The sequence below is a fragment of the Rhodnius prolixus genome, unplaced genomic scaffold (assembly GCF_049639745.1).
Source record: "Rhodnius prolixus isolate KJV_2025 unplaced genomic scaffold, Rpr scaffold_9, whole genome shotgun sequence".
Taxonomy (NCBI): Eukaryota; Metazoa; Arthropoda; class Insecta; order Hemiptera; family Reduviidae; genus Rhodnius; species Rhodnius prolixus.
In genome coordinates this window covers 15,712,901-15,740,829 of record NW_027411604.1, presented here as the reverse complement: position 1 = coordinate 15,740,829, position 27,929 = coordinate 15,712,901, and the positions used below count along the sequence as shown (strand labels likewise).

General features: G+C 33.7%; 2 protein-coding genes across 4 annotated transcripts in view; one reads left to right on the top strand and one right to left on the bottom strand.

Moving 5' to 3' along the window:
* LOC141454290 (uncharacterized) overlaps positions 1-27,929 on the bottom strand; it is a 215,025-nt gene that overhangs the window by 182,297 nt on the left and 4,799 nt on the right. The window lies entirely within an intron of this gene.
* Positions 2,816-27,929, top strand: part of Mid1 (calcium-permeable channel component Mid1) — a 150,398-nt gene continuing 125,284 nt past the window's right edge. Inside the window, exon 1 of one of the 3 annotated variants that reach the window (XM_074128383.1) lies at positions 2,816-3,375. The gene's annotated coding sequence lies outside the window, so the exon portion shown is untranslated. Of the gene's footprint in view, positions 3,810-27,929 lie in introns of all 3 variants that reach the window. The other 2 variants (XM_074128381.1, XM_074128379.1) reach the window with 2 other exon arrangements.

Genomic DNA, 27,929 nt, shown 5'->3' with positions numbered 1-27,929 from the left:
CCTGTGAAGCAAATGCCATCATCACTTCCTTTGAGCAACCTTTGGTTCAGAAGGACCATAATTGAAATGCGTATTTTGTGGTTAAACTAATCAAAACAGGTTCAGATGTAAATGCCCTTTAAAAGACGCTATATAGAGTGTATGTACCTTAGAGTCCCTTTAAAATCTGTTTAAAAACTAAGGGATTTAGTTCAGTAAGATGTCATAGTTTCCTATTTGTTTGGTACTTTAGGTATCTCTCCCAACGGCATAAACTACAAGGTAATCTTCTTCTTCTTCTTCTTCTTGTTTGGCACTACAAGGACCTTGGCCGCCTCCATAATGTTGTGCCAACGTCTCTCTCATGGTCTCCTCTTCTTCTAAATCTTTTAAATCCTGCTCAACACTGTCCAACCATCTCACTCGGGGCCTCCCTCTCTTTCTAGCCCCTTCTGGATGTCCAAATGTCCAAGAAAGAGTTTCTTGTCTATTCTTTCCTCCCACCAGTCGTTCCAAGTGACCTAACCATCTAATCCTTCCTTGTTTAATAACGCCAACTAGGCCCTGATCAGCAAAAAGATCTCTAACTTCCCTGTTGGTACAAACAATAGCTCTACAAAAAAAAAAAAAAAAAAAAAAAAATGAGGCTATTTGATTTAATGAAGTGATAATTTCCGGTTATCCTAGAAGGATCAAGTAATCCTTATTTAAAAAAAATATTTTCCACAGAGTCTTGAGATCACAGAACTTGCAGTCCTGTCTTAGAAATCATTTGAATCTAAAAGTTTTCTGAATTACATTGTTCTGTTCGGTACTGAGAGGAGGCAGATGAAGAGATTGTTTTGGAATTAATATGAAGGATGCAAAAGATGACGCTTCCGTTTTAATGAATACAAAAGATCATCTTATATAGACAAAAAATTAAAACATTAAGAGAATTACTGCAATGAGTGAATTTATAGAAAATGGTCCCAAGTTGTAGCTGATGTTTATGAATTTAGTAAAGTTAAAACATTCTTCTCTTAAGCCACCGACCAAGCACCAAACTTAAGAAGAACATGATACCAACTGTAACTGGACAGATACCAAATAGAACAGATTATTTCACCAATAGATCTTGACCTCTATAAAATTTTAAAACAGCGCATAAATTTTGATGGAAATGCATTCTTTTCGAATTTTACTAGCTGATCAATCATTGGCTGCACCCATATTAAATTTACGTGTTTAATATCTTCGAATCTTCCCACACATCTTTGGGGATTAATAGGAAAAGAATTCCCTAATTAAAGGCAAGCAAAAAACTACATTCATTAAGAATATCAATAGTCTGAATTGTCTCAGAATTAATGTACATGAATTAAATAAAGGGTATGATGTCCTATAATTTTCTGTTTTTTATTATTTTTGAAATTATTCAAAGAAAAAAATATTAAGTTATTAAATATTAAAATAATAGAAATAATATTAACAAAAATAAAATGGAATTTTTGGTTACCGTTTCATATACCAGTTCTGGTAAAAAAGAAAATTGTAATTTTCATTTTATGATTAATTGTTAATAAAGGAAGACTTTATTTTGACTGTTCATTCAGTTGTAAGTTGTTAAATTTATGAATGAAAGATACTTTACCCCCAAGCTGTGGCTAAGTACACAATGTGTGTACATCTCGTAAACCATTTTGAAATTTCTATTAGATATTTCTATATTTTTTTTTTTTCAATTTAAATTGAATTTTAATAAAAAATTAATTTAAAAAACTTTTCGAGCGATTTTGTTTTTTTTAAATCAATTATTTCCATAATTTTGGGAAAATGTATTTAAAATACATTTTAAAGCCTCTTTTCTCTCTCTCTCACTCTTGAAAAAAAAGAACAAATTTTTCATTTTTTCAAATAAATAATTTATTTTGACCAGTCCGTGGATTGTCACTTCAAGTTCTTTTTTTTTCCAATAATTGCAAAATAATAATAATAAATATTTAAATACTACTTAATTGAAGCATTATTATTATTTAAATTTTTGTTTTTGTTTTTTAAGCCAATAAACTTCTTTTCTCTTAACATTTTTATCAATTTATTAAAAATCTTCATCAATTGATGAATTAAGATCAATTCAAAAATTTTAATAAGGAGTCAAAGGAATAATTATATCCCTAACAACTTATTTATTCTACGGAGATTAATGATGTGAGAGAAATCCTAAGTAAATAAGTTCTGCTGCCTTTTGTGATTTCAAAAAACATTTATTCTGATTTAAATTTATATAAAGTAGAGTATATAATTAAAGGACTTGAAAAGGGAGGCCAAAATATCAGTAATAGAAAAAGATTTATATAAAATTGGAAAGAGAATCCTTGATTGTAGAGTGTGCCAGTTTTGGAGTCCCTTGGATCTGGTCTAACATGAATGGGTGAGCTAAACCAAGTTATATAATGATTGGGGGATATGATTTTTATACTAAATTTTGTCTTAATTAAAATGGCGAACAAGATTGTTTAGAAAAAGTATTAAAGATGAGTAAAAAGTTTAGGAAAAAAAACAATCAAACACACACACACACACACAAAAAATAGTGTTAGTAAAGGGGGCTAAAAAAGAAGGAACTAGAGGAAGGTAGTGAGCGGTTTGTGTTAGAGCTGGGAGCGAACGGCCGGTTTTCTAGAACGGCGGGTGCAGTGCTTGCAGGCTGCACATCTGGGGCCTGTAAACCAGTAAGGCAAGTGTGTCAGTGTGTAAGAAAGGGAGTCCTTCCCATTTTACTGGCTCTTTTCGGATCGATACTTGCGCAAATGGACCAGCGCGCAATACCCAAAACCTCCGCCCGATAAACATATATCGATGTAAAGCTATGTTAGCCGGTTAGGTATTCGTATCGATATTAAAACCAGCCGCTTTTATATATATAACTGTATCATAACCTTCGTATGGAAGGGAGCGGCAGCTAGAGATGTTTTTTTAGTTTTATTTTTGGAATCTGTAAAATTATTTTAAACAATTTTTTTTTTATTTTAAAAAGAGATTAAGAAATTTAAAAAAATAAATTTTAAATTAAAAAAAAATAATTAAATAATGATGAGATATCAGTTTTTTAAAAAAATATTTCAATTTTGAAGAGTGAGAAATGTGTAAATTATTTTTTGTTATTGGCCTGAATTAGTGGTGGTAGGGAGAGCGTGACGCGGCCAGTGGCGGGGCAGAGCGCGCGCGTACTAAACTCTCGGGCGGGTAGGTTGCAGAGGGTATCGCGAAGAAGCGGGGCTCAGGTCGATATCGCCCAGTCTCGGCCTAGTGTGGAGGGCCTGTCTGTTCAAGAGTTTAGCCATGCACAAGCATGCACTATCAGTGCCTCGTCCGCGGCCCGACGCTACACTCTAGCTATATAACTAGCGCCAGGTAAAAAATATATAGAAAACAGAAAAAAGAAAAAAAAAAAGTAAGAATAAAGGAAATAGGTAAAAAATAATTTTTTTTTTCAAAACAATCGTCGAAATTTGTGTGGTTAGGAACGTTTACTAAATACTACGCGGTGTGCGGTGCGGTCGAACCGTCTAAGCGTTACACCAAACTCTTCTTCCATCAGACCTCCATCTCTCACTTTCTCTCAGAGCTCCAGCCTCACATCATCTCTCTCCTGCTCACATCATTCTTCAACCCCTTTCCAAAAACTCCTCTCTCTCTCTCTTTGTTCCCCCCCAAAAGCCCCCCCACCCCGCTCGACCGGGTTATCTTGTGTGTGTGGGTGTGCCTGTGTAATGGGTGTTGTGAAGTGAGAACACATCTAGATATAATACGACAAAAGTAAGGAGCGGGATCTGCCGGATAACAAGGTAAGTAAAAAAACAAAAAAAAAATAAAACGCCCTAACTAAAAGGAACGCACAGCAATTCCTGGTCTAACTAACGAAACAACGGTCTCCTTAAACCCTAAGAGGTCCCTGCAATATCCACAACTAAGACCCCCTACACTGGACTCGAAACTCTTCAGAAACCCCACTAGTTTTTAGACAAAAACAAACTTGCGCTTCAAAAAAAAAAAAGGGTAAAGAACCCCTGAGACAATTTTCAGATTTAGGATAACAGGGAAACCTAAATTTTGGGCAGAGAGAAGGTATACTGTGTTTAGGTTAAGTACCCCTGGTACAAAACGATACCTAAAGCAATTATAGTTGTCATTATTTTTTATTAGATTCCATTTAGGCAACAAATATCCATTTTGCCATTCTTCTGCGTAAATTCACCCATTGCAACAGTTTCTTGGCATTTCAAAACTAAATGGCAAGACGTTGATGGTGTCAAGGACGAATCATTTGCCTCCCCCGCCGAAATATCTCCCGCACAAATCGTCGCCCTCCTTCTTTATGGCCTCCATTCCTGGTTTCCCACGCGCTCTTTCTATCATCCATTAATACTGATATATGTATACTTCCGTGTTTCAATCTAACCTATTTTATACAATTTAAGAAACAGTCAAAAAAAACTATCAAATCCAACAAAACGCTAAAAGATTTAGTACAATTACCACCAAAATTTATAAAAACCAAAAAAATTTTGGAGAAAAAGAGATTTTATTGAAAATCAAAAAGTTATAGAAAAGTATTGGTCAAATCCGTTGTGTAGGAGTCCGCACCCCTGAGGTCGTTATTGGGCTGTTTCACATCCTGGACTAGGAACTCCTGTCACACCTTCCAACCAATCAGGGACAAATCATCAATAGGAAACCTTATTAAATATCCTTATTGAGGTTTTAGTTGATTTTTTTTAGCAATTACTATTTGATTTATCCTTAGGTTAGGTTCTTTAACTAGTAAAATAACTAGTAACAATTAAACCTTTCAAGCCCTTGTAAGGGGGATAAGTTCCCTTTTAGGTCACTGTTTGCAGGACCCACTTTTTTCCTGGTCCTCATAAGCCTTAAATATCCTTTAAGGGCTTTCTTATAATAATTAAAATGGCCCTTAAAATTTTGAAGTTAGCTAGCTAGTATCCTACATTATTTAGTACATTATTTAGTAATGTCCGAAGGAAAAGAATTTGTAAAGGACAAACGATTTCTGCTCCTTAACAATAAGGATTTAGTTGGAAAACTTATTCATAGATTGAACAAGTTTTTTGACTGCCCAAAATAATAATAAAGGCAGTATTATTTTTCTCTCTTTAAGGTGCTTTAGTTTTAACAATTGTGGAATATCGATTATATATGATTTCGATAGTTGTATTTATGCTATTCGGCAAATCTGATGGAATTATATTTCTTATTTCTCATGGGCTATTACATAAGGGATTCTTCTTCAAAATTTTGCGTAATCCTTGGCTTGCCCAGAACAGTAGTTCAAAGGGATAATAAATTATGATGGAATTCGTATTATTATCTTTGTAATAGAGTCTTTTTATTTAATTTCTAAAAAAAGAGTATCAGGACAGGGTAAATGAATCAATCTTTGCCAGAACTGGTGGTACTTGGTACTAGTACCAAGTGGTATCACGAGAGGTAGGAGAGGTATTCTATCCTGGTGGTCAGCATGTAAAATGTGTTGTTAAGAGCTATCCGACCAGCACACACTAACTCTGGTTAGGTTGGAGATTACACGTAAATACACATACAAAGCTGTGGGGGTAATATACCCAGACATAGACACAAAGGTGGCTATACTAGCCAACCTCCTGGACACAATCGGACTCCTCATTCAACCAACCGTCCTGCCTTCATGGTACTCCCGTCCATCGTGACCAACACCCTCTAATACCATCCTACAGATTTCCCTTTTGTCTATCATCTCTTTCTCTCCTCCTATCCCACGATATTTTACTGTATTCTCCCCGCAGAAAACTAGTCCTGTTTCGAATTGTCATTCTTCTATACTGCTATTCTGCAGTCAGTAGGGGCTTGGCCACTATTTCAGTCCAGTAACATTTCAATAACCCTCCAGTTTTTAACCTCTACACTGAGAAGAACACCCTCGAACAAGAAATATTTGAAAAAACAGGAAACGACCACCTAGTTCCATGGATTCAATTAATAGAGGAAATTCTTTTAATATAAAAAAATCTAAAATTTAATTGACTAATTTTTAAATTAAACAAAATTATTGTAAATTTGGTCGACAAATTTGAAAAATTTGGCCGCAACAATAAAATATATAAAAGTATTTTCCCAAATTATAAAATAAAGAATTTGTTTTCAAAACTAGAACAGAATCTTAGAACAGATTTAATAATTTTTTAAATTATGTATAATGAAACATTATTTGTAATTTTAAACATTCTTTAATGATTGCAAACATAAAATCGAAAAATAGCCATTTTTATTGTTAAGCTATAGCCACAATTCACTAGAAATAGCTTTAAGCATATTTTTTAAAAAAAGTTAAGACTCAATTTGGGGTTTTTTGGAAGATTTAATTCAGCACCTCCTTCGCGGAAACTCAAATTGACTAAGAATGTGAGTTTCAAAACCACATATTAAGTCCTATGTACATTTCCATTTGCAATAACTACATATTATGGTATCCTGGTTGCGTGTTTCGAGACAGTAACTATTTTCATTTTTAACTCATTCACCTGACAACCTAAACGTCCAACTTTTTCTTTAAAGCTTACACAATTTGAAATGCAGATGAATATTACTTAATTATAGAAGACAACAATCAAAGGCTGAAACGTTCTTAAATTATTTTTAAAACAATAATACAAACATTTGCCTCGAATTAAGCGATTCTTGTCTACCCAAACAAAATGTACATCAGTTCTAAATATTGCCCAGTTTATTCATTATTATTTCACCAAAGCACATTTAAAATCACCAACATTCTAAATTAAATCCTTTGAAACATCCAAACTTACTGTTTTAAGTATCGACACTTTAATGTGAAATAACGTTAAGTTCGTCTAAAATTATGCTTAAAATATTACGTTGAATATTAATTTCTCAGATTTTTTTTTCGTTTTTCATGCGACAAATAATATTTTGGTTGAAAAGTATTGAAATTATTTATGAAATTTTATGAGACGCTGGGTATTTATAGCACTTCCTTCCCTAGCTGATCAAATATTTGATTTATAAGAAACAGGATTCAATTCAAATAATCTTCTATCAATCAACGTTTTTGTCTGAAACTTCGACCCAATTTAAAAAAAATTATTACGATTTTGATTGACTGAAATTGATTTAATCTCTGTTTTAAGTTTAAAATTTTTATTTTTATTGCTATAAGAGTAGATACAAAATTAAAAAGAAAAAAGCATTTTGTTTTATAGCGAAAAAATTAAATTCGAATTTAAAAGTAATTGAACGCTAACAATTAATAAATATTTTTAATAATCTTTATGATAATACCTTGATTAATTCAAATCTATTCAAATTTTAATTTTCAATATTTAAATTATCATTGTAAAACAATTTGGTAGTAAAATCGGGCACAAAATACTCCAAGTGGATACTTTCTAAACTAATAAAATGTAAGTTGAGGTTTCAAAATGGCAGGTTCAGTATCGTATTGTATTATCCCTTGTAATTTCGATTTTTGATATTTGCTTTTGTTTGTTTGACATCAATTTATTATAATCTTATATCTTCCTTTTATAGAACTATAGATTTTTAATTTTAGCAGTACTTAATAAACATTTTGAATTTCATTTTTAGTTTTTTCCCTGCAAGATTTTAAAAGTAGTTATTTCATGGCAAATGAGTAACGTAAACAATATTCAAAATTATCACCGACTTTTTATAATTTTTTTTTTTTTCTGTAATTTATTTTACTTAATAAATAAAAATAGTATTGTTATATACGAGGGTCGTTTGAAAAGTCCGTGCAAAAATAAAAACTACTTAATTTTTTGGGGTAAACCTTTTTTATTTTTCAACATAGTCTCCTTTTAGGCTTATACACTTCGTCCAACGCTGCTCTAGTTTGTTGATCCCTTCCGAATAATAGGATTTGTCCAAGTCTGAAAAATAGCCATTCGTTTCTGCAATCACCTCCTCGTTTGAATAAAATCTTTTTCCCGCCAGCCATTTCTTCATATTGGGGGAACAAATAGTAGTCCGAGGGAGCCAAGTCTGGAGAATAGGGGGGATGTGAAACGAGTTGGAACCATATTTCCATTAATTTTGCGACCACAACTGCTGAGGAGTGAGCTGGTGCTTTGTCGTGATGGAAAAGGACTTTTTTGTGGGCCAATCGTGGGCGTTTTTCTTGCAGCTCGGTTTTCAAACGGTCCAATAACGATGAATAATATGCACCTGTAATAGTTTTACCCTTTTCCAGATAGTCGATGAGGATTATTCCTTGCGAATCCCAAAAGACAGTCGCCATAATCTTTCCGGCCGAAGGAACGGTCTTCGCCTTTTTTGGCGCAGATTCCCCCTTGGTAACCCATTGTTTAGATTGTTCTTTGGTCTCAGGAGTGTAGTGATGTATCCATGTTTCATCCACAGTGACGAAACGACGCTTAAAGTCCTGCGGATTCTTCTGGAACAGCTGCAAACCGTCCTTACACGATTTCGTTTTTGGTCAAGCGTGAGCAATCGCGGCACCCATCTTGCGGATAGCTTTGTCATGTCCAAATGTTGATGCAAAATATTATGTACCCGTTCATTCGAGATGCCCACAGCACTAGCAATCTCACGCACCTTCACTCTTCTGTCATCCATCACCATATCATGGATTTTATCAATGATTTCTGGAGTAGTAACCTCAACAGGGCGTCCAGAACGTTCAGCGTCACTTGTGCCCATATGGCCACTCCGAAAATTTTGAAACCACTTATAAACTGTTCTAATCGAAGGTGCAGAGTCACCATAATGTTTATCAAGCTTCTCTTTAGTCTCCTGAGGCGTTTTGCTTTTCATAAAGTAGTGTTTAATCAACACACGAAATTCTTTTTCGTCCATTTTTTGAAAATCACTCGACTTCCTCGATTCAAACGAATGCCAAACACAAAGAAATAGACCGATCTGGCTGAAACTTGGTGTGTGTTCTTCCAAGAGATGCTACTAACTAAACATAACCTCGATACGCGCCAGTGGTGCTATCTCTCTGACTTTGCACGGACTTTTCAAACGACCCTCGTAATTTGTAAAAATAAATACATTTAGCAATTAGCTCTTTTCAATATAAACTAAAATTATAATTTTAAGAAAAAGTTACAAAAATCAGAAAAAACGAAAGAGAAACGTTTTTGAGAGATAATCCTTGGACTAAATAGGGTTTTTCTTCAAAAAGAAAAACCGTAATCGAGGGAACGGATTATTTATGTGGTTACCAACGCTAAGATCCTGAGTTCGAATCTAGCCGCTGGCTCTTTGATTTTCTTAACCTAGGATAGATTGTAACGAGAGAACACTCTCAGAAGGTTGACAGGATATTTGAATGATCTCAGATGTGGTCGTGCCTTTCTGTAAGGCCATACTTCCTGATTCCAAATAGATATTTCCTATATTCCGATTTTCAATTAAATATGTCTGATTTTAGGACATGTATGCCGGAAATATATATTAGAGGTGCACAAAATACGAAACAAATTTACTTTCTCTTTCTCAAAATTTCGAATTCAATTTTAGCACGATGTCGCTACCATGGCCTTTTGTTCTAACTGTATCAGCTAAATTAGAACATTATGGTAGTGATTTTTTTTCAAAATTGACTCCAATTATTTCCGTTTAATTTGGTACACAATCTTCGGCTCTACAGCCTGGGTCGAGCCCTCTGGCCTCCAGCAACAACCTTCTCCACTCCTCTCTGACCATGGCCGCCAACCACCATCTAGGAACTCCCAACTTGGAAGCATCCTTGCCACTTTGATCCAACCACCTCGATTTTGGTCGCTACCAACTCTTCTTCTTTTTCCAACCAGAGTGAAATCCTTTACACTCTTCGGCGTTCTAACTTCGCTCATCCTTTGCACATGTACCAGCCATCGATGTCTACTAATCCGGATCGCCTTTACAACGTTTGTAGTAAAGTAATGCCTATTTTTTCAGGCCGGTTTTACGTCCAACTAACAAATTAGGTGTCGTGGACGGAGGTGAATAGCTAACATGCTTTACTACAATTGTTCTCAAATTAACCATTAAATAAAATCCAAGGCCTAGACCGGGAATCGAACCCAGTACCACAATATATATTAGCTTTGCAGGCCTCGCCTCTAACCGCTCGGCTATCGTGGCGTTTACATCTTTATACTTTTCGTAAAGCTCCTGGCTACAACTTTTCCTCCAAAACTCCATCCACTTGTCCCGCGGCCCATAGATCTCCCTTAAGATTTTTCTTTCAAATACAGCTAATTTTTGTTCGTCTGTCTTTTTTAAGCGTCCAACATTGTGAGCCGTACAAATTATATAGGTATTCATCAGCCCTTTGTAGATCTTGGCTTTTGTCTCTTGCGAGACTCAATCTGGACTTGAGGTGCCTGGTTAACCCCATAGTAGCTACTATCAGCAGCTGCAATTTTCTTCTCTATGTCTCTTGAGCAATTATTTTCGACGTCCACTACTGTGCCAGGATACACGAAGCCTTCAATCTTCTCGGATTTGTAATTATCAAAATTTGGACATGTGTACTATTATTATTTTTGCTAACTACTAAGTATTTAGTAACAACTTTAAGCATTTCAGTAAAGTTTGAATGCTATTTTTATAATTAAAAAAAAAACTATTATTTATTATCGTTTTCCTGGATAAATGGATTTTTTTGAGATTTCTGTGGATTAAATAAGACAAATCAATATTAAGCTTGTTTTTATCCCCCTTAATTTATAGTTAAGCACAACTTAAAAAGCTTCACATATCTGCCAATTAAAATTTTAGTTGCAGCAGAAAGAGTGAAAATAAGTTATTTACGACCTCTCATTGAATTCTAAATACCAATCAGATCACTAAGATTTCCTAAGTTATTTTAGAATGTTCACATTGTAGACAAAATAAAATCTGTTGCAAACACCCACTTGATTCTCTCTTACCACAATTTATGTGACAAAATAAAATCACCCTTCTGATCGACCGGATTTCAGTAAATTTAAATTCTATTAACTTATTGCATTTCTATTGGTATTATTAAGGCGATTAGGCCCTTAAATTACTTTGAAATTTCAAAAAAAAAGAAGAAAAGTAACCATAATTCGCTCCCAGAATTTTCTTAAACATAAGTTTTCGAAATAAAGTTGTAGATCGAAATGTTTTTCAAGAAGAATATGAAGTTCAAACGAAATTGTTTTTGAGGAATAAAAAGTTATTATTTTAATTAAATTTAAGGCTCGTCAACAGCTGAGGTTATTGGGGCCCGGAGTTTTTTTCAGTGCACTGCCGGCCTCTGGACAGTGTTCTCTCGTTACAGACAACATTTTCCATCACCGGACAGTGTAAGAAGCTCCTAGGAGGAGAAAATCTAAAGGCCATCAACTGGATTCGAACCCGTGATCTTTGCGTGGTAATCCAACAAGCTGGACGCATAATCCCTTTCCCTCCTATCAATTATTAGTTTAGAAAACCCAGCCACTGCCAGTATGATTTGTTTTTTAGACTCACTAAAATACTGGTTCTTCCAGTAATTAGGGCGCTGAATATTATACTATAAAAAAAAAAAAAAAAACTAAAATGAAGATAACTGCGCCAAGTAAAAACTAAATCTACCTGATATTTTATTCAGTCACAGTTTAAGGGAGGTGCCACAGCTTGCTAAATTTTAGATTGGATTATTAAAGAAGGATATCAGGCTACACTGTCATTAATAAACAATGTATAAGATGGTCCCTGAGAGGCCAATAGATTAAATGGCTGCTTTCGATCTTATTATCTAAATGCTTTTAATTTCTTTGTTCAAAATTCGATAATAGAATGAAATAGACGCATTCAATTTCGTCAAATGTTTCAGTGCATTTGCAACCAACAACACCTGTAAAGATGCATTACTCTTAATTGAAACATTGCACCGCTGTTCCGAAATTTATTTGATAATATCTCAAAATCTATTTGATTCACGATGTTGCAGAAAAATTACTTTTATAGACGAAGATTTGTTCTATATTTTTTAAGAAAATTTGGGAGTTTTATCTTTTATAGAAAAAGAAAAAAAATGGTCAAAGTTGGGTGTTTTTTCAACGTTTTTTTACGGGCAGTTTTTGTCGATTAACCCTTAAAACAACTGAATTTTTGGAATAATTAGAATTAAACATCATTAGAATAATTATTATTAATAATTATCGACCGTGTTTAAATTCATTTGCCCATTTTTATTGTTTAAAAATAAAAGGGAAGATTCCTTTTTTAAAATCTTCATCAACTTTAGATGGATTTACGCTGGCGATTTTTCCAAAAAAATATATTTCATGGCATGTTAATATAGATTATCAATCTCAACGGAACAAATAAGACTCACCACTTAAAAAAAAGCGGAATAAAGAAAATTAGTCGAAAGATCAAGTCAATAGTGGCGTACGCTGCTTCGAAAGTTGTACCACCAACAACAACTAAATTACATTGATAACAACGCCATATCTTTAGGAACAATTGAAAATATTTTCGCTACCTTGCCAATCTCAGTAACTTCTTTGCTAAGAGCAAGAATCTTAGCATAGTACCGCAATACACTTATGCTGTGCGGGTCCCCAAGTATCTCTAGCGCCTTCACAAAATTCTGAAACCAGTTCATTCATTTTACTTCGAATATTTGGCCCAATCGCATTACTTCCTTCTAACATAATATGTAAAAGTTATTGCATTATAGTTATCATGTTTTCTTCCGTTAAATTTGTAAGGAAATTAATAATTAATTAGAGCATTATTTGGGGGGACCAGTTGTGAGATCTTTTTACGCTCTGCCAAACGCTTCTATAGTTGAGAGAGTGTCAGATCAGAATGAATCTGAATTTAGAGCTAATTTCTAAACAAAATGTTATCAGTAAGAAATCGAACGAACAGATAAACTTGATTAACGAAAAGTATTTGTGACTGAGTGATTGCTTTGATGTATGTATTTTAGAAACAGCTAGCGAGCACGTGCGGTTATTTATTTAAAGAACTAGAATTAGAAACTATGGACTAAAGAATTTAGACTTTTTAGAAACACAAATTAACTAATTTTAGTGGCTAAAATAAATATGAACAACTAACAAATATAAAATATTTGTCTTGTTTAGACAGTTATAACGAGCTAGACAAACTAACTTAAGGACACTACACCGTGCATATTGGATACAATTTAGACTAAACTGACTGGCTAGCGAAGTTCTGGTCTTATTTTTATGGTTTACCTCCAGCAGGAGGGGAAAAAAACCCAACGGTTTTTAGATTAAAAGTGTGGTTAGGTTCGGTGGGAAATAATTTGTATCATAACACTCATATTTATTGTATCCATGACTAATTTGACGGGCTTTCGGCCATCATGAGAGGAGATTAAACAGTCTAGTGTAAAGATTTCGACTTCACTTATATTTCCAATCTCGTTTTACATTTGCTGATGGATTGCGGGAGGTTTAAATGGCGAGTATGTGTGCTATTCAAAATATTTATTGAATCTTAAAAGATTTTGTAAAATGTATTAAAAATTAATAAAACCTAGAGCTTGTTTAAGGGTTCTGTAAAAAGTTTTTTGTTTCGCATTTATTTATGCTACAATTAGCGCGTTAGCGCTATAAGTAACAGTGATAACCGAGTAACATTGAATAACAGAAGTATACGAGTGGAGAAGTTACCGCAGTGGTAACACTCCAAAACATTATATGGTTAGCCACTCTCTACACTGGAGAGGAGATCACGAGGCCACTGTCTATTAAGGCGCCTTGTCCGGGTTGCCAGGAAGAGTTCTAGAAGAAAGATTTTGAGCTAGAAGATTTATATGAGATTGCAGGTTGAAGTGGAGTTTACTGTATCGTGTTTTAGCAACTTGTGTGACAAAAGGAATGTTAAGGTCAGTGTGTATAGTCAGGTTGGAGACATAAAAAGGAGCGTGTGTAAGGGCTTAAGCTAATAATTTTAGATTGTAGCGATTGGATCCTTTGGAGATTGGAGCGTTTGGTTGAACACCACAGCTCTATTCCATACGCCCAGATGGGTTTCAAAATAGAAGTAATAAATTAGTCTTTTGTTGTCCAGAGAGAGTTTTGGTCTGTCGTCTAGAAGTCTTTTAAGTAGTCGATAGCGTCTGTTCAGTTCTGTTATTTTAAGTCTAGTGTGAGGGTTCCAAGAAAGTCTAAGTAAAGCCCAAGGTAGCGGACAACGTTCACTACTGGTGGAGGTGTTAGGTTATAGAAGACTGGAGGAAGAGTAATGCGACGAAGAGTGAAGGTGATGTTTAGAGACTTGCTTTCATTAAGTTTAATAGCCCATCTCTTGAACCACTGTTCTAACTATAAAAAGTAAAATACAGTAATGTAATACCTGTTTTTTCAGGCCTATTACGTCCAACAACCGATTAGGTGTCGCGGACGGAGGCGACTAGCAAACATACTTTACTGTAAATTTCTCGATATTAACCATTAAATAAAAATCCAAGGCCTAAAGACCGGGGAATCGAACCCAGTACCACAATACATATTAGCTTTACAGGTCTAGCCTCTAACCGCTTGGTTTAAGGGTTCTGTCCGTTTAGTGCTAATGTTTTAGATTTGTAAAGTTGGAGTTGCATTTTATGCAGGTGGAGAGGCGCCCGAATTTTAGCGAAAACACTTTCATTTGTATGTGTATATGCAGTTGTATGTGTTCGTACATGAGGTTTGATCAGTTATGTCTGTTTGTCCAACGCTCTTTACCCTGCTTTTACTGTTCCTACTAACCGTTCTCCATTCAAGCTAACTTAATAATATAATAATAATAATCATGTGTTTATTAAAATATGTATTACAAAGTTTGAACAAAATACAAATTTTCTGGCAAAAGACTTACTCATGGTCATGAGGACCGTCTGTGAGTTGCCTTGCAATTAAATTCCTTTAATATGTACCATATTATTGATAAAAGAAAACAAAATAAAAAATTAAAATTGGATAGAATACTTAGTAGGTAAGACTCAATTTTCAAATAAATAATTTAAGAAAAAATGAAAAAAAAATTAATTGTAGACATCAAACAGAAGTTATTAAAGTTAAAGTGAAAACAGATAAACGTAAAATATCTGAGATTTAAACCAAACTAATCTTTGGCCTCTAATAGTTGAATTCACTCAACTAACATGCATCTGTATGCCCAGGCTCGTTTACAATATCTAACCAAATCCATCCAATTATTCCCATTTAAGATTGTAATAGATTCCTCATAAGTTAACAGTTTTTTATTAAAGTATTGAACTCTAAATTCTGGACTAGGCAAATAGCTATGAAATAAAAAACATCCTCAATTCTTTCTTCTAGATTACACAATGAGCATAATCTAACTCTATCTCAAAAAGAATATTTATTTAAATACAATAATCGCCTCCTATATTTAATGATCCAGCTTAAGGTTTGAGAATATAACGACTTGTATAAAACATTTTAAATTAAATTTCTCATACATTGGATAGTGTTGACTATTCTGGGCTTTTATTTTTAATTCATTTATTAATTTTGCTCTAATATTTTCTAAAATGTCTTGAATTTTCGCTTTCTTAATTAATTATTCTAATGAGAAACCCGTACTCTGAACCCAGCTTCCCCCATTATTAGTAAAAAAAAGATTTTTTTCTCCTTTATTTCATGTATTAGAATTTTTTGGGTACCTATTAGGTACTAATTGTTGGCATCGATAGATGTAATTTAGATGGTTTTTAACAGTAAACAGAAAGATGGGCATTTAGATTTGTTCCTGAATATAAAAATAAAGGAGGGTTTGCCCTATATTTTAAAGAAAATTCGCGAATTCTATCTTTTATAGAAAAAGAGAAAAAAATTATCAAAGTTGGGTGTTTTTTCAACGTTACGCTTTTTCGTGCAGTTTTTTGGGCGATCAACCCTTATACTAACTGTCCTACCCAGGGCCGGATTTTCCTATAGGCTAACTAGGCTTCAGCCTAGGGCCTCAAGATCAAGAGGGGCCTACATTCAAATAGTTTGTAATATTAAAAATTACACTACGAGGGTCGTTTGAAAAGTCCGTGCAAAAATAAAAACTACTTAATTTTTTGGGGTAAACCTTTTTTATTTTTCAACATAGTCTCCTTTTAGGCTTATACACTTCGTCCAACGCTGCTCTAGTTTGTTGATCCCTTCCGAATAATAGGATTTGTCCAAGTCTGAAAAATAGCCATTCGTTTCTGCAATCACCTCCTCGTTTGAATAAAATCTTTTTACCGCCAGCCATTTCTTCATATTGGGGGAACAAATTGTAGTCCGAGGGAGCCAAGTCTGGAGAATAGGGGGGATGTGAAACGAGTTGGAACCCAATTTCCATTAATTTTGCGACCACAACTGCTGAGGAGTGAGCTGGTGCTTTGTCGTGATGGAAAAGGACTTTTTTGTGGGCCAATCGTGGACGTTTTTCTTGCAGCTCGGTTTTCAAACGGTCCAATAACGATGAATAATATGCACCTGTAATAGTTTTACCCTTTTCCAGATAGTCGATGAGGATTATTCCTTGCGAATCCCAAAAGACAGTCGCCATAATCTTTCCGGCCGAAGGAACGGTCTTCGCCTTTTTTGGCGCAGTTTCCCTCTTGGTAACCCATTGTTTAGATTGTTCTTTGGTCTCAGAAGTGTAGTGATGTATCCATTTTTCATCCACAGTGACGAAACGACGCTTAAAGTCCTGCGGATTCTTCTGGAACAGCTGCAAACCGTCCTTGCAACACTTCACACGATTTCGTTTTTGGTCAAGCGTGAGCAATCGCGGCACCTATCTTGCGGATAGCTTTGTCATGTCCAAATGTTGATGCGAAATATTATGTACCCGTTCATTCGAGATGCCCACAGCACTAGCAATCTCACGCACCTTCATTCTTCTGTCATCCATCACCATATCATGGATTTTATCAATGATTTCTAGAGTAGTAACCTCAACAGGGCGTCCAGAACGTTCAGCGTCACTTGTGCCCATATGGCCACTCCGAAAATTTTGAAACCACTTATAAACTGTTCTAATCGAAGGTGCAGAGTCACCATATTGTTTATCAAGCTTCTCTTTAGTCTCCTGAGGCGTTTTGCCTTTCATAAAGTAGTGTTTAATCAACACACGAAATTCTTTTTCGTCCATTTTTTGAAAATCACTTGACTTCCTCGATTCAAACGAATGCCAAACACAAAGAAATAGACCGATCTGGCTGAAACTTGGTGTGTGTTCTTCCAAGAGATGCTACTAACTAAACATAACCTCGCTACGCGCCAGTAGTGCTATCTCTTTGACTTAGCACGGACTTTTCAAACGACTCTCGTATTCTAAAAACAGTGAACACTAAAACACTGTTTTAGTGATGTATCAATGAAGTGATGTATTTTATTATCTCTCATGCAATTTACAAACTTAAAAACAGGGCCTCATAAGTGGAATAGCCTAGGGCCTCTTTTCAATCTAAATCCGGCCCTGGTCCTACCGGACAGTTTTAATAAAGCCCCGGAATATTTAATGGCAGATTGTGAGCTTTTTTATTTAAGTTAACTTAATTAATTTTCTTTCATTGATTGACTTTCTATTTCGAATTCTCTGCTTTTCGTTTTGATGTCTTTGTCAACTAGATTCCAGTAAAAATCAGAACAGTGTACGAGTCAAAGCTCTCAGGAAAAAAAACAACAAAATATATCATTTATCTTGAAGACAACTCTGTGACAAACTCTGTAGCAATCTCACTATGTAGCAACAATTTCTCGTAACAAGCGAACATCCACTTAGAGAGTAGATGGATGGGACATTGCGTCCATATTGTAATAAATTCTTCTTTTTAAAATATAAATATTGTTGATACAAACAATATTTAGGTCACCTTCACTAAGATTATTTACATGAATAGATCATAGCTTCCTTCTTGTAAATACTATAAACACAAAATCTTGGCTTATGTCCAACATGTTTTAAATCATGCTGTCCGGAACATGAAAAGGAGGCGGAGCGGGAGAAGTGAAAAAAATTATTCAAACACTCGATAGATGATATTCTTGGGACGCACTGAATGCACGCGTTCTTTTAAAACACTCAAATACACTTCCAAATTTAAGCTTTTTTATTATTAATTTAGAACTATTTTATCTTTTAATTTAATTAACTTCAAGCAATTTTATAACCAAAAATGGCGTTACAAAATTAAATATCTTCACTGAAAAAAGTACTATTTCTCACTAATAATCGATCTTGAATATTTATCGGAAGTGCCCGTTATGTGATCTCTTATGTATGAAATAGAAGATTTTAGAAATTTATCTGTAGGTATATACAGGGTGATCCATTTAAAACGAACGAATCGCTAAAAACGTTTTAGGAAATCGGAATTCTGAAAAACATACGAAGTAAACTATATGTTTTTTAGGTCTAGTTTTCAAATTTTCCAATCCCGATGCTGTATCTTCATTTTTGGCGAAGTTACGGCCAAAAACCTTATCAGGGTTTCATAAGGACCACTGGTTTTGACAATGATTATGAAAGCTAAATAAAAAATTATGAAAAATGACGTTAACCCCGTTTCGATCTAATATCCCTAATATTAGTCGAGATATTTAAGATCAAAGTTACAATTTTATCTATTCGTGAACGGTTTTCAATATTAATTTTCCACCAGAAATACACGTTTTGGGAGGTCCTCTGACTGCAAAAAATGTTATCTGTGACGCAAAGAACAAAAATAATAATAATTGAAGATTTTAAAGAATGTAGAGTAATGTAATGGCTGTGTGGGTGAATCAGGATTAATTTGTTTTTCTGCAACCATGTAGGGAAGTTCTCATTACTCAATTAAAATCAGCTGTGTAATGCCCAACTTCCCACACTAGTGGGGAAAAATTCCCATTAGTGTCACTTTCCTCACTAGTGAGTGGAAAAACTTTATTGTGCTTCCTTGATATAAGAAGTTTTGTTATTAACATAAATATTTTCTGTAAAACTCTAATAAGCTTATTTAAATTTATTTTATTTAAATAATTAAAAAACGAATATTAAAAAATAAAATAAAAATTGAAAGGAATATAGAAATAAAAATAATACTTTAATAAATAATTAGATATTTTTAATTATAACAGTTAAAAAGGTTATAGTGTTACCTTATAGAAATTTAAAATGGATTCTAGTGATTCCTGTTTAGAAAACACTCCTCCATCAATAAAAGAAACAGCAGAAAATGTAATAAGTAATGTAAATACGTAAGTAATGTAAATAATTGTAATATAACAATAAATGTTTATAATAAATAAATTACTTTTTGTAGACTGTAAAAATGAAATTTTTAATTTTATTAGTTAATAAATGGTTGCAGAAAAAATATAATATTTAACTCGAAAGTAAAGTATCTTCCTCACACTCGGCAATTTGCACTTACACTCGCCTAGCTTCGCTCGCTCGTGCGTGCAAACCCTGCCTCGCGTGAGGAAAAGTACTACTTTCTACACTTGTTAAATAAACTATTTATCATCAAATAAAAGGCAATCAACACATCATTTTAATGTACCCCATATGCAAGACTTCTTAAACTATGATTAGGGTAAGAACTTAATTTTTTGAGTAAATTAGTAGTGAAAAGTCGGTTAAGCAAAATCCCAGTTTTCTGCATTAACACCCCTCTGTTCGGGGTAGGGTTTTATTAAAAACCAAAAAACATCCATATGATCTTGAAGCTCAATAAATGCACAACTTTTTCTGAAATTATGTGACTCCTTGATTCAATTAACCATTGAGAAAATGCAGTTGAAAATTTTAACAAAAATCATCGAGAACGAATTTTTTAGACATTAAAGTAAAAATTGCATTGTTATAAGAAAGGTTTTGAGGCTCTGGGTTACGCAGATTTATAGGAAATTTAATGCTCTTTCGTTTGAAATAAGCAGATTTGTTGTAGGATAAAGGATAGAAATGTTACGGCCGGTATTTATGGTGAAAAACGCGAATATCGATGGAAAAGTTAAAAATGCAAATATCTTGCGACACTATTGAGAATCGGGCCTAAGTGAATAGAATATTTTTTTGTTGCATTTCAGCTGCAGAATCACCTCCCGTAGTTTCGATCACTCCTCCGTATACACCCTGTATAGAAAGCTTTGGGATACGAAGTATAAAATATGCAGTGAAAAAGAGATGGAAATCCTGCAGCTAGAGGAGAAAATTAGTGAAAGATATGTTTGATTCTTTATCTAGAAATAGAAAATGCCAATTACGTGAATACGCCGTAGTTTCTATAAAAATTATATAAAATCTTTAAGAAAGCGGAAATGATAATATTTCCTGTACTTAATAAAACACAATGATTTAAGTAACTTTTACGTAATTTATACGTCACATCCTGTATTATCAAAATTTAAAAGATTTATACAAATAACAAGCTACATCCGGTGTTTTCTATTTAAAGAAAAATTTAAAAAGATACTTTTCTTTATTTATTAATAGTAAATAAAGTTACTGCAGATTTTGGGTCTTTGTTTCCTTTAATAATTTATAGCAAGTATTTCTTCCCCGTATATTAAAGCGAACTCGCGAGTGCATTATGAATCGGATATCCAAGGTCAGGGTTAGATAAATGCCAATAAAACTAATTTAAGAAAATGATTCGTGCCTTCCTTTTTTTCAATTTTTATTTATTATTCTTCTTCTACTTTATGAGAAGACTACAAAGCAAACGGCGCCCTTAGTCCCAAAGGCTCTAGTTATATCTAAGGTCAGCACTTGGATGGGACTTCCGCCAGCGAATTAATAGATCCCCTTGATAGAAAAAAAACTTACAGTTTAAAAAAAATGTTATGTATAAGGGTTGATTAAACAAGGAAATGTTCACAAATCAGCCCAACATTGTTGCCAAAGTATAAGGGTGGATCGTCAAAAAGGGCACGAAAAAGCGTAACGTTGAAAAAACACCCAACTTCTTCTTCTTGCTTGGCACTACAGTCCAAGGAAGGACCTTGGCCGCCTCAATAATATCATGCCATTCACCTCGCTCTTGGGCCTCTCTTCTCCATCATCTTACGCCCAAATCTCTTAGATCTTGCTCAACATTGTCCAGCCATCTCACCCGGGGCCTCTCCCTCTCCTTCTAGCCCCTCCTGGATGTCCAGGAAATAGTTTTCTGGCTATTCTTTCCTCCCCCCCAGTCGTTCCAAGTGACCCAACCATCTGATTCTTCATTGTTTGATAAGGCCAACTAGGTCCTGATCAGCATAAAGGTCACTGACTTCCTTGTTGGTCCTTATCCTCCATCTATCCCTTCCCTGAATAAGGCCATATATCCTTTTCAAAATTTTTCCTCTCCTAGATACTGAGTAAACGTTCATCCTCCTTAGTAAGAGTTCACGATTCGCTTCCTTTACATCACAATAGGTCGCAAAATCGTCTTGTAAGTATGCAATTTGACTTCTCTAGACAGAGTTCTAAAGCGCAACACTTTCTGTAAGGACCAGAAGCTCCTATTACCTGCCATAATTCTCGCTAGTATTTCCTTGCTATTATCATTATTACCAGTAACAAGCGTTCCTAAGTATTTGAAACTGTCCACACGTTTTTCATCACGTTCAAAAAAATCATTGTTACGAATCCTATTTTTCTATAAAAGATAAAATTCCCAAATTTTCTTTATAATGTAGGGCGAATCCTCCTTTATAAGAGAATTTTTTTATTTTTTTGGTAACATTGCTAAATTTGTCGAAATCTGCTGAATTTTTGTCAAAATGAAAGAACTATGCTATAATAGGATGAAAAAATAACTGCCATTTCAGTCGATTAAAATTTATTTTGCCGAGCTTTCGACCTAGGGACTAGGTTATCTTCAGGGCTAGTTTAGAAAGTAATACTATTACATTTCAGGGTTGGTGTGTCTTCTGTCTTGTCTGTTCATGGACAAAGAAATTTTTCTCGACTGAAATGGCAATTATTTTTTCATCCTACTGAAACTATAAATCAGTCATCATTAAGAATGAAGAACTATGCTACCATACTTTTTTGAAAAAATTGATTCATTTATCATAACTTTTTAAAATATTATTTTATTTAAAGCAAAAGCCTGTGAGAGAGCACCGAATAATACTTGCTGACTATTAATTACTAATATATTGCCCAATTCTAATGTTTAATTGTTTGCTAGCGTGACTGTACACCATTGGCTCAAATATTTAAATCCGTTCACAGATGGTGTTTAAAGTCACGCGCATGTTATCGATATAAATATTTTTTCTATGATTAAAAGATTGTGTTAACACTTTTCTCTTCTATATGCAGATTGGCAGATAAGAATTTTCTAATTCTACTGTTATACGTACCTAAACATCTTCTAGGAAGACAAAGTATATCAACCGTTCAAAATTAAGAAAAAACCTTTATCGCCCGAAATGCAAATTTTGATTGGCACAACAATAAAAACAATTTTAAGTACACGATTTCCGTTTCTGTTGTTTACAAGTGTTAGCTTAATAACATAAAAACTAAAAACAGAGAAAGGTCTGAACGCGTATTTATATATTATTTATTTAATTTAACAAATCAAGAGTCAATTCCACATTAAAGCTTATTACAGAGTAATTAAAAAATATATATATATTAATAATGGTTCATTCAAAACAAAGGATATGATCTGGACATTTTTACTGCATGTGCCTTCTTGATCAGAACTACAAGCTGCACATTCAGTGAAAAATTTACAAATATAGTCAAAAGTATTAATATGGGCGTCATTGAAAATACGTATATTTCACTTTCAGGGTCAATGTTGGGTTTTATTAATAAGAAATTCTTCGCCAAGGAAACCCTAAAAGAAAAATGAAAAGCTTTTACTATTGAATAGCACTAATTGGCTCCCATTAATTGGATAAATTAAATAATTCGTGTCTTATAGAATAATTTTTAATTTACAATTTCAGTCCGAGACTTGGATGTAGTTTGCATTAATTAGTTTTTAACATAATTCTTATTTTCTTAAATTGTTTTTTGAATAATTTAAGTAATTTCAAAATTTTTAAAGGATTTTTTTTAAAAAAAATAATGTCTTTAAACAAAAGAAAAAATGCTGCGTCAAAGTAGTTAAACCTTTTATCTGTTTATCTATTTAAAATTTCTGCTACATACATTTCAAAAATTATTTGGGCACATTCTAGATTCAAAAGAATCTATAATAGTTTCAAAAAAAATCTATAATAGATTCAAATAGATCCACCAACGGTCTATGACCAAGGTTATGTTTTTAGAGATGATGTTTTATTTTGATTATTGTATTTTTTAAGTATATAACATTTTGTAAATAAAGACTTTAAATAAAATGAAATAAATAGATTCAAAAGTACCTATAACAGATTCAAAAGAATCTATAATAGATTCAAAAGAATCTATAATAGATTCAAAAGAATCTATAATAGATTCAAAAGAACCTATATTAGATTCAAAAGAATCTATAATTGATTCAGAAGAATCTGTAATGGATTCAAAAGAATCTCTACTAGATTTAAAAGAATCTATGTATCATTAATTTCTGTATTATTAAAGGGAATTGTTTTTCTTTTTTATCAGATGGATCTATGTGAACTGACATTGACGCTTTCTTTATATATGCGAAAGAACTATTTGAATCCCACCTCACCTTAATTATTTTATGGAAAATAAAAAAAAAATTTGTCATAGTTGGAGCCGTGAGTTTATTTTCTAATTGTGGAAAACCATTTTAATACACAAAGGGCAGTTGGAGGTTGCATCAATTTAAAGTTTCAAGCATTTGGTGAAATTACAAGATTACTAATTCCAAAAAAATAAATTTCTTGAGTATATAGCAGCAAAATTATAAAGAAATTAAAATGAATAACTTTTAAAAACTTATTATTTCAGAGACAATATATACGTTTATAGGAATGTTGAATAAAGGGAATAGGCCGTTGACCTACAGCAGCGCCAGTTTGGGGGCGGTGCTGTGGCCGGGCGATGAGGCAAGAGAGCTGCGGGCGGTGGAGGCTGCTGGAATATCCAGACCAGCCCTTTTCTTGCCGCCCAGCCACCTCGGCCGCCTCCAATATCATCTTCAACTTGTTTTTACATTCTCCCTTATCAATACAATACAAAAAAAAAAAAACCTCCCAAATTAGACCTGTTTTAAACATATATTTACAATGGGGTTTTTTCCTACCCATTACCTTGTTTCTTTAGGATAGAAATTACTTTACGATATTTAGGCTTTCAATTATCTCCAATTTTTAACTCAATTTTGGGAACTTTAAATAACAATTAACTGGTGAGAATACATCGTACAACTTTAGCAGTAAAGTAATGCCTAATTTTCAGGCAGGATTTATATCTAAAACTAAATTAGGCGCTGTAGATGGAGGCAACTAGCAAACATACTTTACTATTATTATATCATATTAAACATTTAAATAACACCCTAAGGCCTACACCATGAATCGAACCCAGCACTAACAATAACATCTTTTCTTATCAGGCCTCGCCTCTAACCGCTCAGCTACCGCACTTTAAATGAATTTATTAAAAGATTATGTAACCCATGATAACAACCGTCGTGAGAACTTCGCACGAATCAAGAGAGTTAGATACCAAGAAAATCTTCGGGATACTCAATTACGTGTTTCCGGAAGTGGCAGTCTATTCACTGCGGACAACAATGCAGTAGCATAAATATAATCAAGAATTGCTGCAACAAATCTAAAAGTGCTCTTAAAAAAAAAGACTGAATTTCAGAACCTTATCAACAAATGCTAAAATCGGTAGAAGTACCAGGCAATGATAAGTTCAATAGTTCAGCTAGTAAGCCTTGGATTTTTACACAAAAAAAAAGTGAACAATTTCCCAACGTTTCAGAAAGAAAAGTCTTAAGAAAAATGCATAGTTCCATCTGGGAAAACCACCAGAAAAAAAAAAATGGTAAGAACTAAGAATGCTACAAGGCAATCTTATGTGGTAGCCGATGTAGAACAAAAAAAAACCAGGTCGAATGAGATGGCTAGGACATGCAGAAAGGATGGAAACCAGAAAGGAGCCCTGAAAAAATTATGAATGGCACACCAGAAGATACATACCACCAGAAAAGGATTGGACGATACACAGGACTAACTAAGTAAGCTCGTGGTGCAAGAAGCGGAGGATCGTGAAGTGTGAAGGAAGATAATTGGGCAGATCGTGGTTCTAGATCAACGATTATTCAGTTCTTATTCAGCTCAGCGTACCAAAACTTTGAAAAAACTTCTCAAACTTATCTCTGGTGCTATGTCACATATAAAAATAATTTTTTTGCCATAGTAGAAGAAAGATTTACTTAAATGACCCCACTTTATGATTATTGATCTGAGGAAAGTTTGTCAGATCCTTATTCTCTTAATAACTAATAAATGAATATTTAAAATTATATTATAATTTTTTGTCTCAGTCGATGCGTTACAACCCCAAATGAGTTCGCGTATCACCACTGATAAAGGTTCGCCATCACAGTCTTAGATGCATCGTAAAAAGAACAAAAAGTTGCAGCAAGAAAGAGTCGTGTTCAATTTTCTCACCAGTTTTTAGACAAAAATAAAATAATTCATTTAAATAGCTACCTTGGGCTTTACTTAGTCCGAAGACTTTATTGGAACCCCCACACTAGACTAAAAAAGAACAGCACTAAACAGACGCTATCGACTACTTAAAAGACTCTTAGACGATAGATCAAAACTCTCTCTGGACAACAAAAGACTGATTTATACTTCTATTTTGAAACCCATCGGGGCGTATGGAATAGAGCTGTGGGCATTGCAAACGCTCCAATCTCCAAAGGATTCAATCGCTACAATCTAAAATACTTCGAACTATTAGCTTAAGCCCTTATACACGCTCCTTTTTATGTCTCCAACCTGACTATACACACTGACCTTAACATTCCTTTTGTCACACAAATTGTAACTAAAACGCTAACTAATGTAACAAATTATGATAATATAATTCGAAAACATTCTTTCACATCCGTTTCCTCTAAGTTAGAAATTTCCCAAGTTGTAATGTTTAGTTGCTTTTAATATTAACCAGGTAGGAGAAGACGGTATAATGAAGTGCCACTTAGAGGGAAACGTGACGCTCCAGTTTCTTTATTGATTTAAGATGAGTATAAGCTTCTAAAGTAACAAGCGTCAATTGTTTTCTTCTTTACAATATTTAGTTACCTTCCACAGTTTATTCTGTTTTTGTTTTTTGCTTTTTTTGTTCGCAGACATTTTTTAAAGAATTCAATTTTATGGCCATGAAATTAAGAATTAGTCTGTGCGAATGTAGAAATAACTCGAAAGATATGTCACTTAACACTCCGTTGCCAATGCTCGAACTTAATCAGTTATTGCCAATGTGGAGTCATATTGACTCCATAATTTATCTTTTTTTTTATTGATTTCAATTTTAATAATAAAATTTGCATTAAAGGATGAGAAAGAATGAGGAATTAAGAACGAAAAAACAAATTTTGTCCACAAATCGGCGCAGAAGGAATTAACTTCAACTTAGGATCGCAGTAATTTCAGTATTTTCTAGAATCCTGATTGGACTGCCTTCTGATCAGGGACATTTTCATTTTTTTAATTACATTCACTATTTTTCCAATTACTGTGCGCTGTTGACACGGATCAGGAAATTACCCAATTCGCTGCAAGTTTTAGCTGCAATTCGGACAGAAAATCAATTCTAGAAAGAGGCTTTTTTGGCCTTGATACTTTCTATGAAAATTATGTAAATTTATCAAATAAGCATTTAGGCAATAATCTGGAGTCAAGTTAATAACAGAAAATATACTTATATTACCAATCAGGAGTGGAAATGACTCCGATATATTTACATGTAATGCTAATCTGGAGTCGAAATGACTCTTATGATTCAAGTAAACTAACCTGCAAAAACGAAACTAAGAATTCCATGGTCTTCAGCTCGTGACTATCGAATGGTGAGGGAGTGGGGATAGCATATCTAAGAGCATTTCGGGATAGCTATGAGATGTGGGGAAAACAGAGACCATTCCTATTTTTTTTTGGAGTCAAATGCACTCTGGTTTGGCAATGCAGTGTTAACTGATTGAATCTACATTATATGTAGCTAATAGATTTACTGCTAACACAATTTTTCTTTTTTGCTATGTTACAACAAGTTATTTCTGATTTAGGAGTAATGCTTTTCAATTCAGGAGTTCAAAAAAGGGAAAACCGCTCATCGGTTTCAGCGGCTTTTCATTTTGATTAATGCAGTCTTGCGGATGGTATTAACACGAAATGGAAATGTAACGATTATACTCATGTACCTTTTGTTTTAGTGAAAAGTTCTGTATTAATGAAATGCTGACCATAAATCTTTTATTAATTTAGAAAGAGAACGTGATAAAGAGAATTTGGAAACTTAAAGAGTGTCATATTAACAGATAGAAAAGTGCCACATTGAAAAATAACAGTAAACCCTGTTTTCCCCCCCAAAAAAATTCCATTTTGATGATGATGTACCGCTCATGATACTGTATCTTCACGTAATACAGATATTCTATGAAAATTAAAAGCCTCACATTCAAGGTTACTGGCGCCCTCCAGAACCTTCTATAAACAAATACCAGAATCTGGATAGTGTTCGCTCGTTTGTGACATCAGACAGGTGAAAGAGGCTTGTACGAATAGGAAAAACACTTTTCCATTTTCACCTTTAACTTAATAGATCTATTTCGATTTGAAAAGTAGAATTTTGAACAATTAAAAGCCTTGGAATTTCTTAAAATCAATTACGATACTTCTTTTTAATAAAATATCGTAAATTTCTACAAAAACATTTTAAAAAAAATATTATCACAATCCTTAAAATGTTGTTAATTAGTTTATACTTCGGGTTTTGTTCAAGGATTCTATGAAACGCTACCAAAATCCCTAGAGAAGAAT